Source organism: Pithys albifrons, chromosome 4 (assembly GCF_047495875.1).
Source record: "Pithys albifrons albifrons isolate INPA30051 chromosome 4, PitAlb_v1, whole genome shotgun sequence".
NCBI classification, from domain to species: domain Eukaryota; kingdom Metazoa; phylum Chordata; class Aves; order Passeriformes; family Thamnophilidae; genus Pithys; species Pithys albifrons.
The window spans coordinates 34,110,002-34,124,418 of NC_092461.1; positions in this window are offsets into that span (position 1 = coordinate 34,110,002).

Below are 14,417 nucleotides of genomic sequence, written 5' to 3' on the forward strand. Positions count from 1 at the left end.
CTCTCACCCTCAAATGATTTACAAAAAGTATTAGAAGAAATGTTTTAAAAACAGTATCTCCCACTCAAGTTGCCATAGACTGTCCCATTTCTCAGTCATAGCTGTGTATACATCATCATGGTTTTTCCACCAGTGGTGATGCTCAAAGCCTCCAATAGTGGCACTTCAAGGGTGTTGACTCAGTCAGTCACTGTAATTTTATTTATGGAAATGTGTAATATTCTGAATTGGAAGGGACCCACTAGGATTGAGTTCAATTCCTGACCCATCACAGGATAACCCCAAGAATCACACCATGTATCTGAGAGCATTGTCCAAGCATTTCTTTAGCTCTGGCAGACTCGGACCACTTCCCTGGGGAGCCTGCTCCAGAACCCAACCACCCTCTTGGTGAAGAATCTTTTCCTAATATCCAGACTAAACCTTCCTTGATGCAGCTTCAGGCCATTCCCTTGGGTCTTGTCACTGCTCACCACAGAAAGATCAGTGCCTGCCCCTCCTCTTCCCTTGTCAAAGGAAGTTGTAACTGCCATGAGGTCTCCCCTAAGTCTCCTCTTCTCCAGGCTGAACAGATCAAGCACTCTCAGCCACCCCTCGGCTTCCTCTCCAGACCTTTACCATCCACATGGCCCTTCTTTAGACAATCTCCAATAACTTACTTTCTTATATTGTAGTGCACAAAACTGCCACAATATTCAAGGTGAGGCCACCCCCGTGCAGAGTAGAGCAGAATAATCCCCTCCCTTGCCTGGCTGACAGTGTTTTGCCTGATGCCCCCCTAGGACATGGTTGCTGCTCTGGCTGCCAGGGCAATGCTGACTCATGTTCAACTTGCCATCAACCAGGACCCCCAGGTACCTTTCTCTGCACTGCTTTCCAGTGTGTCCTTCCCTATCTGTTCAAACATCCAAGATTTTCTTGTTCCAAGTGCAGAATTCGGCACTGGATAATTTAAATAGAGATTGAAATGACTTGAGGTTACTATAGGATTAGCATAGACTAATTATCTAATTTTTAGATGGTTAAATTTGCTGGTCATGAAATTATGTCATAAGTCTTTTTATTCAAACTTTATCAAAAAGAAAGGTAGCTCAGAAATTTATTCCATAGATGGAATAAATTATATTTTATAACCTTTTCCTTTTTCTCTTTTAGTTCTTGTCTTGGTTTGAGGGAAAAACCCAAAATGTTTACCAAAAAGCAGAGGAGAGGATTCCTCCACAATAATCACATCACTCTTTATTAAATTTAAGAAACAGAACTTTAATTAGAAAATGGATATAAGGATAACTGTTCTTAACTAATATATATCTACATATATATGTAGATATAGATATAACTCTAAACAGATCAGAGCAAACTACTCCCCCAGCATCACAAGTAAAATCAAAAAAGAACAACCCCCAAAACAGTAGATTCCTCCTTGAGCAGTTATATTTATGAACAGTGTCAGTGTCCCACCTCGGCTGGCTGCAAGATGAATTCTCAGTCTTTTCCCAGCAAGGCAGAGATGAGCGGTGAGCACTCAGATGAATTCTCTCTCTCTCTCTCTCTTTGTCCTTTGTCCCAAACAAAGAAGGAAAGCTGGGAGTGGAGAGCTGCACTGTGTTCTGAAAGCAGCTGTGACTCCTCTCTCTCAGGTCGCTGCCACAATGGGGTGGGTGGCCGTGACACTGCAGGCAACGGTGAAGCCAGAGCGGCGACCGGGGCACCAGTGCCGAACCAGGAGAAAACACGAGTGGCAAGAAGAAACTAGTTTACACCACAGAAGCAGCGAGGAGCAGGAGAAAGGCCTCTTTTGACTACCTTCAGGGATGATGACTCCACCACTGCCCTGAATGAACTTGTCCAGTGCTTGACAACTCTTTTTATGAAGAAATTTTTCATAATAATCAATCTAAACCTTCCCTGATACAAATGAGGCCATTTTCTCTTTTGCTATTGCTTGTTACTTGAAAGAAGAGACGAACCCCTATCTCAAATCACCCTCCTTTCAGGTAGTTGGAGAATGCAGTAAGGTCTCCCCTGAGCCTCCTTTTCTCTAGGCCAGAAAACTCCAGTTCCCTCAGATGCTTCTAAGGAGTTTTCAGGGATCATCAGTTTGGCCTATATGTTTTTCCACATGGAAATATTACTGACTAGTTGTCCTTGGAAAAAATAAGACCTGGTCTACCTTTTGTCTCTGTTTCTAGCTTTCTGGACAAATATTTTAATAATTTTGTGCCTTAACATTCCAATCCACAAAACAATGGTAACTATTTTCAAATAGATTTATTAAAACCACTGTGAACAATGTACTTGGTACTGTTTAATTGATGCGGAAATCACCAGTGTATATAGGATGTCAAAGTCCTCTGTGTCACCTTGTTCTCTGTTTCAGTATTGCATGGCTGAAAGAGAGTAATACCAGTTTAAACAGGATAGAACCAGTCTCAGAACACTTGTTTTTCCTGTTTCAAGGGTGAATCCTCTGAATCCTCTGAGATACACATAGCTCCTAGGCAAACAAAACCTGTGTTTATTTAGAACTTGGTTCAAGTTTACCATGGGAATTTTGAATATTGGATAAACTTCAGGTTTGTAACAATAGAAAAGGTCAATATCTTTCATATACCATGTAAAATCTATCTATGGATTAGCAGGGATCCCTTATTAAATTGGAGAACTAGAAATAATACAAGATGCATAATTAGTACCAAAATATTTTTAAAACCATGTTGTCTGACAATTTTCAACAGATTCTGATTCTGTTTACAAATTAGTCCCAAATACATTCATGTATGGAACTATATCTGCTTTCCTAATTGAGAACTACAAATACTTCAGTATTGACAAGTGTGTTTCAGTCCCTGCAAACCTGGAAACCATGATCCTCGGTTTCCAGTTTTCCCTAGTTATTTTACATGCCTATTTTTGTAATATCTGAGTGAGGAAAAAATATCTCTGTTTAAAGCTTTCTAAGTCTGGAAAAATATCACTAGTGATTCAGTCTCTATGGCTTAAGCTTATCTAGTGTTTCAGTGTGTAAATCTCCATTTTCATTGTATTGTGCTTTATCCATGTAAATCTCTTCTTCATCCCCCTCTCACAGATAAGTAGTTGGTGCATCTAAAGCCCGTATTTATGTAAATATAAACAATTGCAGTGTGCTTAAGTCTGTCACGTCTCCCTAAATACCCCTTTCAGGACCATTTTTTAAATCATTCCAGCAAAGCACTGTGGACATCTTGCTTACAAAATGCTACCTCATTCCATTGTTTTAGGGAACTTTTCTTGATCTGTGCAGCTGAAAGATTATTAATGGAATATAAGTCACGCTTTAGAGAGGTATGAACTGTTTTTCTGAGACATGCGTGGGTTTGCATGGACAGCTATAAGAAAGGAGTCCAGCAAAGCACTTGTGGAATCAAAGTGCTCTTATTTTCCACATTTCTTGATTTTCTGGACAGCTCAGAGCCAACAAATTGAAAAGTTGTCTTGACAGTTGCACATCTCCTTCATCTCCCAGCTGGCTTGCTAAACATCATTCTGTCCCATTTGGGTCCTTCAGTCACTGACTTTGCATAAACACATGGTAAAAGCACCACCTTGAACAGCTGAATGTGCTGAAAGTCCATTAGTATTGCCACAAATTCTACCTCCTGTTTTTTTTCTAGCCAAATAGATTATTTCATTTCTATTTTTATCTTACTTTTAGTTTGTAAATAGTTTAAACAAGAAATCAGCTCCTGTTTTCATGATCTGACGAATGTGTCCCCTACATCCATGTCAGTGGCAAAATGGATAGTGTTGTGTGTCATGTGTGGGTTCAGATCTAATTCTAAAGTCATACTAAAAATACTCGTGTTCTGCTTAGTTAACTGATAGCCCAGTGGAACCAGAAGCATTATATTGTGCTGGCCATATTGTCTCCTAGTGTGCAAATGATGCCAGCTTTAATTATAGCAGCCTGATAAGATGTCGACACTCAGGACAAACATTAGATCATCACAACATTGCAAAAATGTTTATTTCTGGTAAATTAGGAATAAATGTTCCCTATCTAGAATGAATCACTCTTCCTAGATGTTATATCTGTGTAATATTGCCTGCACTTTTTCTATTTGTACACACGAGTTATATCTATATAAGTACATTAAATAGATACAAACCATACACTGGCACTGAAATTTGTCAGCACAGAACATCCTGTTTTCCTGTTAAATATTTAGGCTTCAAAACACAGCACCCACACAGGTTACCTACTGGGAATAGTATATGGCCTGTACTACCTCCCAGAACTGTGCTCTGAGAATGAAATTTTGTCTGGGTCAAAATGCACCAGTTGGCGCATGAAGGAAGGTGCCCTGATACTCTCAATGACTTGATGTACAGGTACAGTAGCAGGTACGGGTACAGGTACAGGAGGATTTTGTGCATGAGAGCAATTACCAATTCTAGGCAGTAGATTTCTTGCTGTATTTTAAAGCTTGTAAAAGAGGCAGGTTAACTTACAGAAAAACACACTAACTTCACTATGTCACTGAAAATTAAAGACCTCAGTGGAAGCCAGCTTTCTAAGCCATGAGAAGAGAGAATGTATTCAAAATTGCCACAATCACTATAATAGATTTGTTAATCATAGCCACAATGTTTTTACTCTTGTCATGTTGTTTGACATGATGTCCATTACTATAGCATGGTAATACTTTTTGTTCTGTACAAATGCAGTTCTAGATGCAACATTTCACTAATGCTAAAAATTTAAAAGGAACTACAAGAAAGTCACTGCCAATTTTTCACTGACAATGGGGTTTTTAGATTCTGCACCTCTTTCTCACACTACCTGAATATTTTCTCTCATAGAGGCAAATAAATTTGTGGTCCACTTTATTTACATATAAAGACGTCTGAGATCTCAAGAGAAATAGAAAGAAATTAATCTCAATTAAAATATCAAGTTTGATGACTACATTTCTGGTAGCAATTTAATCCAATTAATTCACTGTGGAAATAGTGTTTTATAGACACTGGCTCTACATACAAGTGCTGTTAAAATTAGTGCATCAAAGAGTGCCAAAGAATGTTTCTAGATAAGGAATCATGATTATTCATACTATTAAAATGTATCCTGTGATGGTGTTGAACTGCAGGCTACCAGTCTCCTCAAAACTGTTGGGTGTGCTTTGCAACATATGACAGGCCAGGAATTATTCCTTGGATTCGATTTGCATGTGGCCATGTGGTTTTGGACACGAAGATAATTTATAGCATTAGTCAAAGATATTGCTTGCCAAGTGGCCTTAGAACCAGAGAACAACCCTGGCATGTCTAGTACAGGAGTGGATGAGGAAAGCTGCACTCCTGCTTCTGGTTGTCTGACCCAACACCAGAGTCACTCTGTGCTGCAGTTAGTGGGGTGCAAAACATTGCCCTGTTTGTAGATGAAACTGGGTTTGAATTTAAACCAGATAAAGCACTGCTGGTACCTCACCTGCACATGGCCACTTCTTCTTGCAATATATTTTACTACAGTATTTCTTTCTCCATGTTCTGAGCAAATTGTTTGAAATTTTCTTCCTCTTTATTCTCCTTTATTTCCTTTGAGATGCAATCAAACACAGGGACAGTAAATAAGGATAAAAAGGTGGGGAGAAAACACTCCATGAAATTAGGTACAAATATTAAGATAAATCCCAAGAACCACCACATTTATTTATATCAGTGTAGCAATTATAACTACTCACTGCTTATGTGCCCAGGAAGCATATCTAGTGGGCATTTTTCTGTGTCTCTGGCATGTCTTGAAATACCACTTTTCTTTCTTAAAGTAAACCAATTTTTATGGTCCTTTTGCAGCTACTGAGCAATACTTCAACCCAAAGAAAAGAGAAGGAACCTTGCCAGCACTAATCAATCACCCCAGCAGAAATTGTTTTCAGATTATGACACTGCCTTTGTTAACAGCATTTAGGAAAAGCTGTCTGGAATTACTGTCACCATGTTAATTTTTTGACAAATTACCCCAGGATCTTGGTCAGCCCACACTCACAGCTGGATCTTATTGAGAAAGGAATGACTAGCTGAAGTCTGGCTTTAACAGTGTCAGTTCCACCTACTGACATGAGAAGGGAGGTCTGTTGATAGCAGCTGAGAGATGAAGCATTGTCAGGAATACCAACAATATTGATGCAGTAGGCAAAATGAATTCCTAACAGGTTATATTTCTAACAAACACACCTCTAATAGTCCAGATGACATGCTTGCTTCATCAATTTTGTAACATTGCTTTATATTCAGAATAGCTTGATGAATATGAATATTACGGAGGTGAATGTTATCTTCCTTACAATAAATATTCTAATTTCATATCAGAACTTTTCCGTTAGCATTTTTATTCAAATGCTGAGTCCAATATGCATCTTCAAAATAAAAAAAAATGCATGTTCTGCTGGTGTATGATCCTGGGTCAGATGAAATGTACTGCAACTTTCCCATTAACTCTTAAAGCAGAGGATATGATTCCACGAAATTATTTGGTTTACAGAGGAGATTATTTCAAATTTTATATAAATAATATTTATAAAATGAACACATAGGTAGGAAGAAACATACAAGTACTCCAAAATATACAATGTTTAAGTGCAAAGATAACATGGACAAACTGGTGTAGTAAAATAATGTTAAGTTAAAGGCCAGGAAGAAGTTTTGAAGCTTTTATTGAAAATACCTAACTCTGATTACCTCTTTCTTAGGCCAATTAGTTTAAAAAATTACATCACAGAGTCTCTGAAACTCATGAATTTCCAGCTGAAAATTGTTTTACTCTCTTCCCTCTTGATCCTAATGTACAGATATTTCAGGACTTTACAATTTAATAAATTATGCCCTCATTCAAAGAAGCTTTTAAAAGTGTGCTGGTCTGTATTATCCCAGAATTAGGGAATTAAAATTGGCTTGTTAATTTCCTTCAGTGTAATTTAATGTGAATTTGTTAGATTGAATGACAGAAGCTGAGCAACCCTTCATCTCAACAGGGGTAGACATACCTTCAAGTGCTGGACACCATGGTCTAATCATAGAATTGTATTAATCTGTGATTGCTCTTGATCATTTGTCAAAATACATCAAATAAATGTCATTAAGTTAAAGAAAAGAACACAGGTATTATTGGTGCAAGCAGAAACTACAGCAAGGGAAGAAATGGAGACAGAAGGGAAAGATTACTATTCTGATACCCATTGATGTGTGTTTCATAGCCATGGTGGTGTTGCTGTATCTTGAAGTGGAATTCTGCAGGGCAAACAAACTTGTGGTACTCAGATTTTATAAAGGGGAAGATGTTTTGCTGTGGATTTTGAGGTGTTTTTTAAACTCCAAGTATTTTTTTATTAAATCGAATTCTGAACTAAATTCTGAACTCTAAACACTGTGCTGTTCCATGGACTGTCAGCTAAACCACTATTAATTTAAACATTCTTCAAAGAGTGTAGCACTGATGATGTGCAGTTATCCTGCAACCACAGAACAGTAGTATTGCTGAATGAAAGGCAATCAAGTGTTGGGTAACATAGGACATGTTTTTGGGATCCATTTCAACCTTCTAATGGCTCAAGAGTCTTTTTTATTTTTCTCTCATTTATCCTAAAATAATTAGGAAGCAGTTCCCTGAATCCTCCTTAGTTACACTGATGTATGGCTCATTTAAGCAGAGTCAAGCCTCCTTTGTTTTGTGTATTTTCATACATACAGAGACTTAGTGCCACAAATACTGTGTAAATGTCATGCATATAAACATAAAAATGTATGTACAGACACACTTAAGTGTGCATATATCAAATATAACTTGGAGTTCAGTACTAAGGAATTTTGTCTAGAGGAGTTTGCACATGCAAAAAGACTGTGTGCTCATGCAGACTCTTCAATAAAAATACAATTAAAATTTTATGAATATTTTCATCATAGGTATACTGAAGTGATAAAGTACAGAATTTGATCTGAGTCATAAACCCAGGAAAATAGCCTTTCTACTGTTATGGAAAACTCCTGTTTGAAATCAGAAACACCAAGGTGCCCATTAAGAACAGAATGAATGTCATTGCACAGAAGTAAATTGCTCTCCATGCTTCAGCATCCTTTTGTAATGGAGTAGGTTATACCCTCTCTGTCAACCACCTTGTTAAGAAAGAAACTGTCTGTGTTTGTGAAACAAATACCTTCCTTCACCTATCTTTGTTCCTGATCATAAAAGACTCATTAGTACTTGAATCCAGGTAGGCAGAATCATCCCATCTATTTTTCTGTATTAAAGCTTTTTTGGAAGCACCTAAGTAATCAAAAAATATCTTTAAAAATTTTTTAAATAGTAAGTGTAAATAACACTTGCACTTTGAGAATTGACAGTGCTTTAGGTCTGCTCATTGTTCTTTCCTTCTCTTTTTCAGAGAATTTTATTTTTTCACCCTTCCTATCCGTTGTGAGCAAGCACAAAGAACGAATTGCTCAAAAGGTAAACATTTTTTGTCATAGTTATTGACAAGCAAGGAAGGTAAAAACTTAGATCCCACTGAATGTCTGGGTGAGATGGCTAATGTGCACCAGGCACAGAGAAAACAGATTTAATTTCCCCTTGCTGGATTATTCCTCCAGCTGCAGTCACCTTTGCCTTTTCACTGCCATGTTTATTCCAGCTAAGTGAGATCCAGGCTCCTACCAAGGGTAGCGTCAGCTGTTACCAAATGGGTTTCCTGCATTATCAAGACAGGACTGAGGACCACACTGCAGCTCCTGGAAACATTTCTAGAGACCAGGAAAGTGTTTCTGGATAACCAGTCTGTGTTGGGTTTACACCAGTGTCCTAATCCTCATGAACCATATTGGATACCTAAACCACAGCTCTCTTATGCATATTGAATCATATCAAATTAAAAGCTCCATTCATAAAGTTTAAGACTATCTTTCCTGCTGTCCCTCTCACTGCATTCCTGCCAATGCAGATCTGCATGCTGTCACAAGAATTTGGAATACATCACCCATAAAGACATTGGTAAGAAGGCAAATCAGATGGTTTTTGAATTGTCATGAATTAGGCGGGTTTTCATGGTTTATTACTGTGCCTCATTTTGGGACTGATAACACCTTGCAGAGGAATGGCAGTTTCTCCTAATGAGCAAAATGGATGGCTAGTCACTGCTGGAAAATACCTGAAAAGAGCATATAGGAGTTTATGAACAACCTGTTGATGTTCTGCTCTGTCCCCTTGAGCAGAGTTCAGAAAAAAGTGTTCAGATAGTAAAAAAGATAAAACAGCATATTTGACCTGTTTGAAAGGCAAGGAAAGCACTACTTCCAAACAAAAGGCATTAGCTCACTTGATCGAGATGACATTGGGAGAGTTTATTTGTTGTTTCCTTTTACAGGTGATACATGTGAAGTGGAAAGCATCAGGTAATGAACAAATTTGAACAAATTGTTTTCCTTTTCAGCTCATGTGCTGATGTCAGCCCCAGACAAAGAAACAAGTAGATTCTGATGAAGAAAGCAAAAGTGTTGATCCTAATTAGAACAGACAAAGGCATTTTTCATCCTGAATCCCCTGTTTAAAGGTTGACTCTTGGCAGGCATGTGATTGCTCAGTGCATTAATGGCACTGATGACCAGGGTGTCCATCACATGGAGAACATGCAGCAGGTTCAGAACCAGACTTCATGCCTGGAACAGAAATACCTGCCAGAAACAGATAGGCCATTCTCTTCAGCTGATGACAGAATAATTGCCTCCCAGTGGAGGGCTAAAATCTGCTGGCAGACCTTTCAGGCATTCTGTAGGTATTGCGTATCTGCCTGATTATTTCAGAATTTAGGGAGACCTTAACAGGTTACCCAGGAGTCTTAAGCGTGACACTAAACCCAGTTAAGTGAGAAATTTTGTAGCTTGGATCAAAGACTGAAGCTTAACATCAGGAACCCAAAATATAAATTACAAAATCCAAAAGTACAAAGATTTTTCAAGGCATTTTCTAAGCTTTTTCAAGAAACAAGCATAGAATCTTTCTAAGAAGTAATGTAACTCGTACATGTGAAGCAACCTTTTTCATTTGTCCTTAGAGTGTCATTAGCAACCGCTGTCCTTATGTCATTAAAGAGGTGCAAGAAACAAATGCAAAAGAAATTAAAAACTAAGAGAACATTCATCAAAAATTTAGTTGAACAACTGCCCAATATTATTGGGATGACTCCAAATGTAAATGTTCTTTCTCATACTTTGTTTAAGGTCAGGGATATTCTAGAGGTTAGTTTAGATTAAATATTTTTTGTCATTTTGGCTACATTGAAGCACACAGTGGTGACAGATTTTATGTCTGGAGTGGTTTCACAAGGGAAACTGATGAGGCAGTCCTGTTGTGCAGATGAGTGCTATAAAAAGCTGCTCTTGCAAGTGTAAATGTGGTACTGGATCTTGTCTTCACAGTTTGGCATCAAATGGAAGATAATGCATTCTGATACCCAGGGTTAATATCCTCACATTTTTAGGACAATTTCTAAAGTGGAAAAGAAGGCCAGATGCAGAACAAAAAGATAAATCATAAAATCCTTTGGTTTGGAAGGGAGCTTTAAAGGTCGTCTTGTCCAACCCCCAAATAAATGAAAAGATAGCTTTATTCTCTTTTTTCATATCAGAGCCTTGGACTAGAAACAGAACATGGTTTTGATTTGACCATGGTAGAGGGCAGTTTTACTGTTTCCTGTTTGCTGTTTATAGGGCTGATCCCTCTCTACCACTCTGGTGTCTCACATAGCTCTGCTCATAAGTGCAGCCACATATTTGTGACTTCCCTTTCTGTGAGTTTCAGAGAATCATCATTTTCTTGATGTTCCTTGAATGTGATGATATAAAAAGGGAATATAGGTTCAACCCTCTGAGAACAATTTGAAGTTCAACTCCCAGCAACGTTATGTCCTGACTTTGATACAGTGGGAAATTACTTTGTGCTCTCAGGAAAAGGAGAATGAGGGCTTCGGATATTTACTGTAGTGTTCCTCAATGTGGGTCTGTGTGAGAAAACAATTTGAAATCTAAATCAGACACTACATTTGTACAGAAAGCAGATCAGACCAATGTGCAATTGTAGACGTGAGCTGGGAGATCTTGCAATGTTCTCATCTTCATTTGTATTCCTAACTATACTCTGAAGAAGACTACCTTCATTTTTGGGAGGTCATAGATTCTTAAGGTTAAATTAATATGGTTACGTAACTGATACTTGGGAGATAATGCATAAACTCAATGGCAATGACTTCAAGGAGGAGAAAGGGCTTAAAAGACGAAATTCTGTGCTGGGGAAACAGATTAGGTGAATATATGCAAATAAGTCACAGAGAAGTTACAAAATAAAATTCCCTCTATCATTCCTTTTCTCTGTATATACAAGTGTTTAAAGCAATGTGAGTAAATGTAATATCAGGTTTCTACAGCATTGCCTTATGTAAATTATCTCAGCTTCATTGATTTTGGTAAGACTATATACATGTATCATAAAGGGGGAAATTAGCTGATGGATTATTTTTATAGGAAGTCTGTCATCAGTCCATCATACATTCCTGCAGCACTGAACTAAATTGCTGGGTAATATACTTTTCAATCTATTAGCAGAAAAGTGTTTTCAAAAGTTCAGTCAGCACCTTACAAAAAAAAAAAAAACAAAACAGAATCAAGTGTGAGTAATAATGTTAAATATTATGCCAACTAGAACTTTATACAGTGAGGAAAATGACAATATGTGTGTAATATTTTGAAATAATCAGTTGCATACAACTTCAGTTTCAACTTTATTCTGACCTACCCAGTATAAAAAGGAGTGTGTTTTATGACTTCCATACAGCGTGCTGCTGGTATTCCTCTTTTACTGCTGCTTCATAGCAATTTCAACTCCTCTTTTAAAAGTAGTATTTCAAAGTGTTTCTGTTTGAGTGGTAAAGCACATAGGCATCAGTGTTTATTTTCCAATGTAGTCTTACATGTGATTAGTCAAGAAAAGATGGAATCTTTATTAACTCCATTTGTTGGAAAAATAAAATAAAATTAAATAAAATTAAAACCAAACACAAAATGCATAGGACAAAATTAAGTGCATTTCTTCATGGGTTATGACATGTAATCTTGATAAAAAAATCGAGATTTCAAGTCCCAGGTGCATGGTGCATGGCTCCAGCTCAAACAGGATTCACAAGGAGCTGTATGGTACCTCTGGAATGTAACATGTTTTTCCCGATATCTTTGTGGGACACTTGTGACTAAAGAGCATTTTTAAACAAGATTATTATTGCCTATTTCTGTATTTGGATACACAAGAGGGAGGGAGATGAGGCGATGCTCAGCTGCATTTCTGAATTCCCTTTGTGAGCTCCCGCTCTCTCCTCCATTACTCATGACTGTTTTACACACAGACACTGCAGCAGTAATGAGGCCTGAGGACCTCGTTCCAAATATGACCAGGAAAATAAATTTCTGACCTCAGAAAATATCAGTATTTGGAATGAGAAATTAAAATTATCTGAGGTTTTCATCTTTTCCTCCCTCCCTCCCTCCCTCCCTCTCACCCTCCCTCCCTCCCTCCCCACTGCTACCTCATGAACTAAGACGTCAAGGAATTCTTTTTGGAGAGGGAAAATAGAGGGGTTTATATCTTGTTGCCTTACTGCCAACTGAGCCCTCCAACCATTTTCACCTCCCAGCCTCTTGTCCATTTCATTTTCTGCCAGAAGGCAGAAAGTACCTCCAATGAGACTCTTCCAGGCAGGAAGCCAGAGCCAGGTAAAGTGCTTCCACTGCCTCTACAGTTCTCAGCATGCCCACCTGTACCAAGCCTACTTCCAGCTCCCTAGTTCTTCCTTTATTTTTTTCTTTTTTTCTTCTTCTCCCCCTTCCCCCTCCCCCCCCCCCCCCCCCTCTTCCCCTGCCCTCCTGGTAGATAATAGAAACCAAAAACATAATAACAATTTTTTAACTGAAAATCCTAAGGATTATTTTTCCTATAGAGAATTTAGTTGGTTTTTTTGGTGGTTTTTTTTTTTTTTTTTTTTTTTCCCTGAATGGATTGTTCTCTGTTTGGAAATAATTCTGTCATAAAATTTTCTGTCAGTTGTGTTCATCTCTTCCTACTCTAACACCTAAGAAGGATCTTAGCTGACTCCAGAATATGCAGGAATGATGCTTCCTAATGTACTCAGCTTGGATGCTTGTCTTGGAAACGAGATGAAAGTACTTGAATCATTTTCCTTTTCAAATGGCGGCTAATTAACATATAGATCAGCTGGCTAACACTTCCATGAAATATATATACAAGTACTGTTATTAAATATAAGCACTCTTTGAACTTCAGCAGTCACTTGAAAATTTTAATCTTCCAATTCTGCCTTTGTTTGTAATAGTTTAGATAAGAAATTGGACAGCCAGGGTGCTAAATCTAAGAAATCATTTGGACACTCTTAATGTCATGGTTGTGCTTCTATTTGTTTAACAGCATATATTATGCATAAGGAGTCCCAGTTCAAGGATTTATCTAAATTGAATGTATTCTAGCAGATGACAGCAAGAGGATTTCTTTCAAAATTAGTGTGTGTCTTTTTAGGCAGAGTGAATTATCCCCAGGTCCCATGAAATCAACTACAATAGCTTTCACTGGCTCTTGGCAGCAATGGTACCTTCTGCTGACGAGCCAATCAATTGGAATATGCTTTTGTTGCTGGACCTGAAAGCTGGAGGAGATTGGATCATGATGCACAAAAAATTGGAAAAATCCTGAGGGCAGGGTTGCCACTCACAGTCCTGCATATCCTGTACATAAAAGACAGGGTAAGTTTAGCGCTTGATTCATGGTGGGGGAAACGGAATCTATGTGAGAAAATAGTTGTTTAAACCTATAAGTGCTACACTATAGGCAAGAGAAAATAGACTTCTGATTTAAATGCATTAAATAGCCTTTTCTTTAATAATTATAAAAAACAAACAAACCCAAAACTCTTGTTATAAAATTACCTTCCTTGCTCCATAGCTATGATTGTTCAATTTACTTCAAAATAAACACGGACAACAGCTGATTGTAAAATTAAAAGATTATTTTGATTAAGTTCACTTTATATATTGTAATGTAGTCCGTGGATAAAAAATGTGGGTTGATTTTATGTTTGGTTGTCTTAAGGTTGAGTAGTTTCTTTTTGTATCTGGTTTCAGCAATTCCAATAAGCAAATCACTATATGTTTGTGGAAAAACTAAACAAACCAAAACTATTACACTCCTTTTTTTTTTCCTTTTTCTTTTTTTTTTTTGTTTTTTTTTTTCCCTTCTATATATATATAAAAATGTTGACTAAAGTTAACTGTTGGCAATTCCGGTGGATGTATTTCAGAGCTCACCAGATAGGTAAGGAATTTTTTGA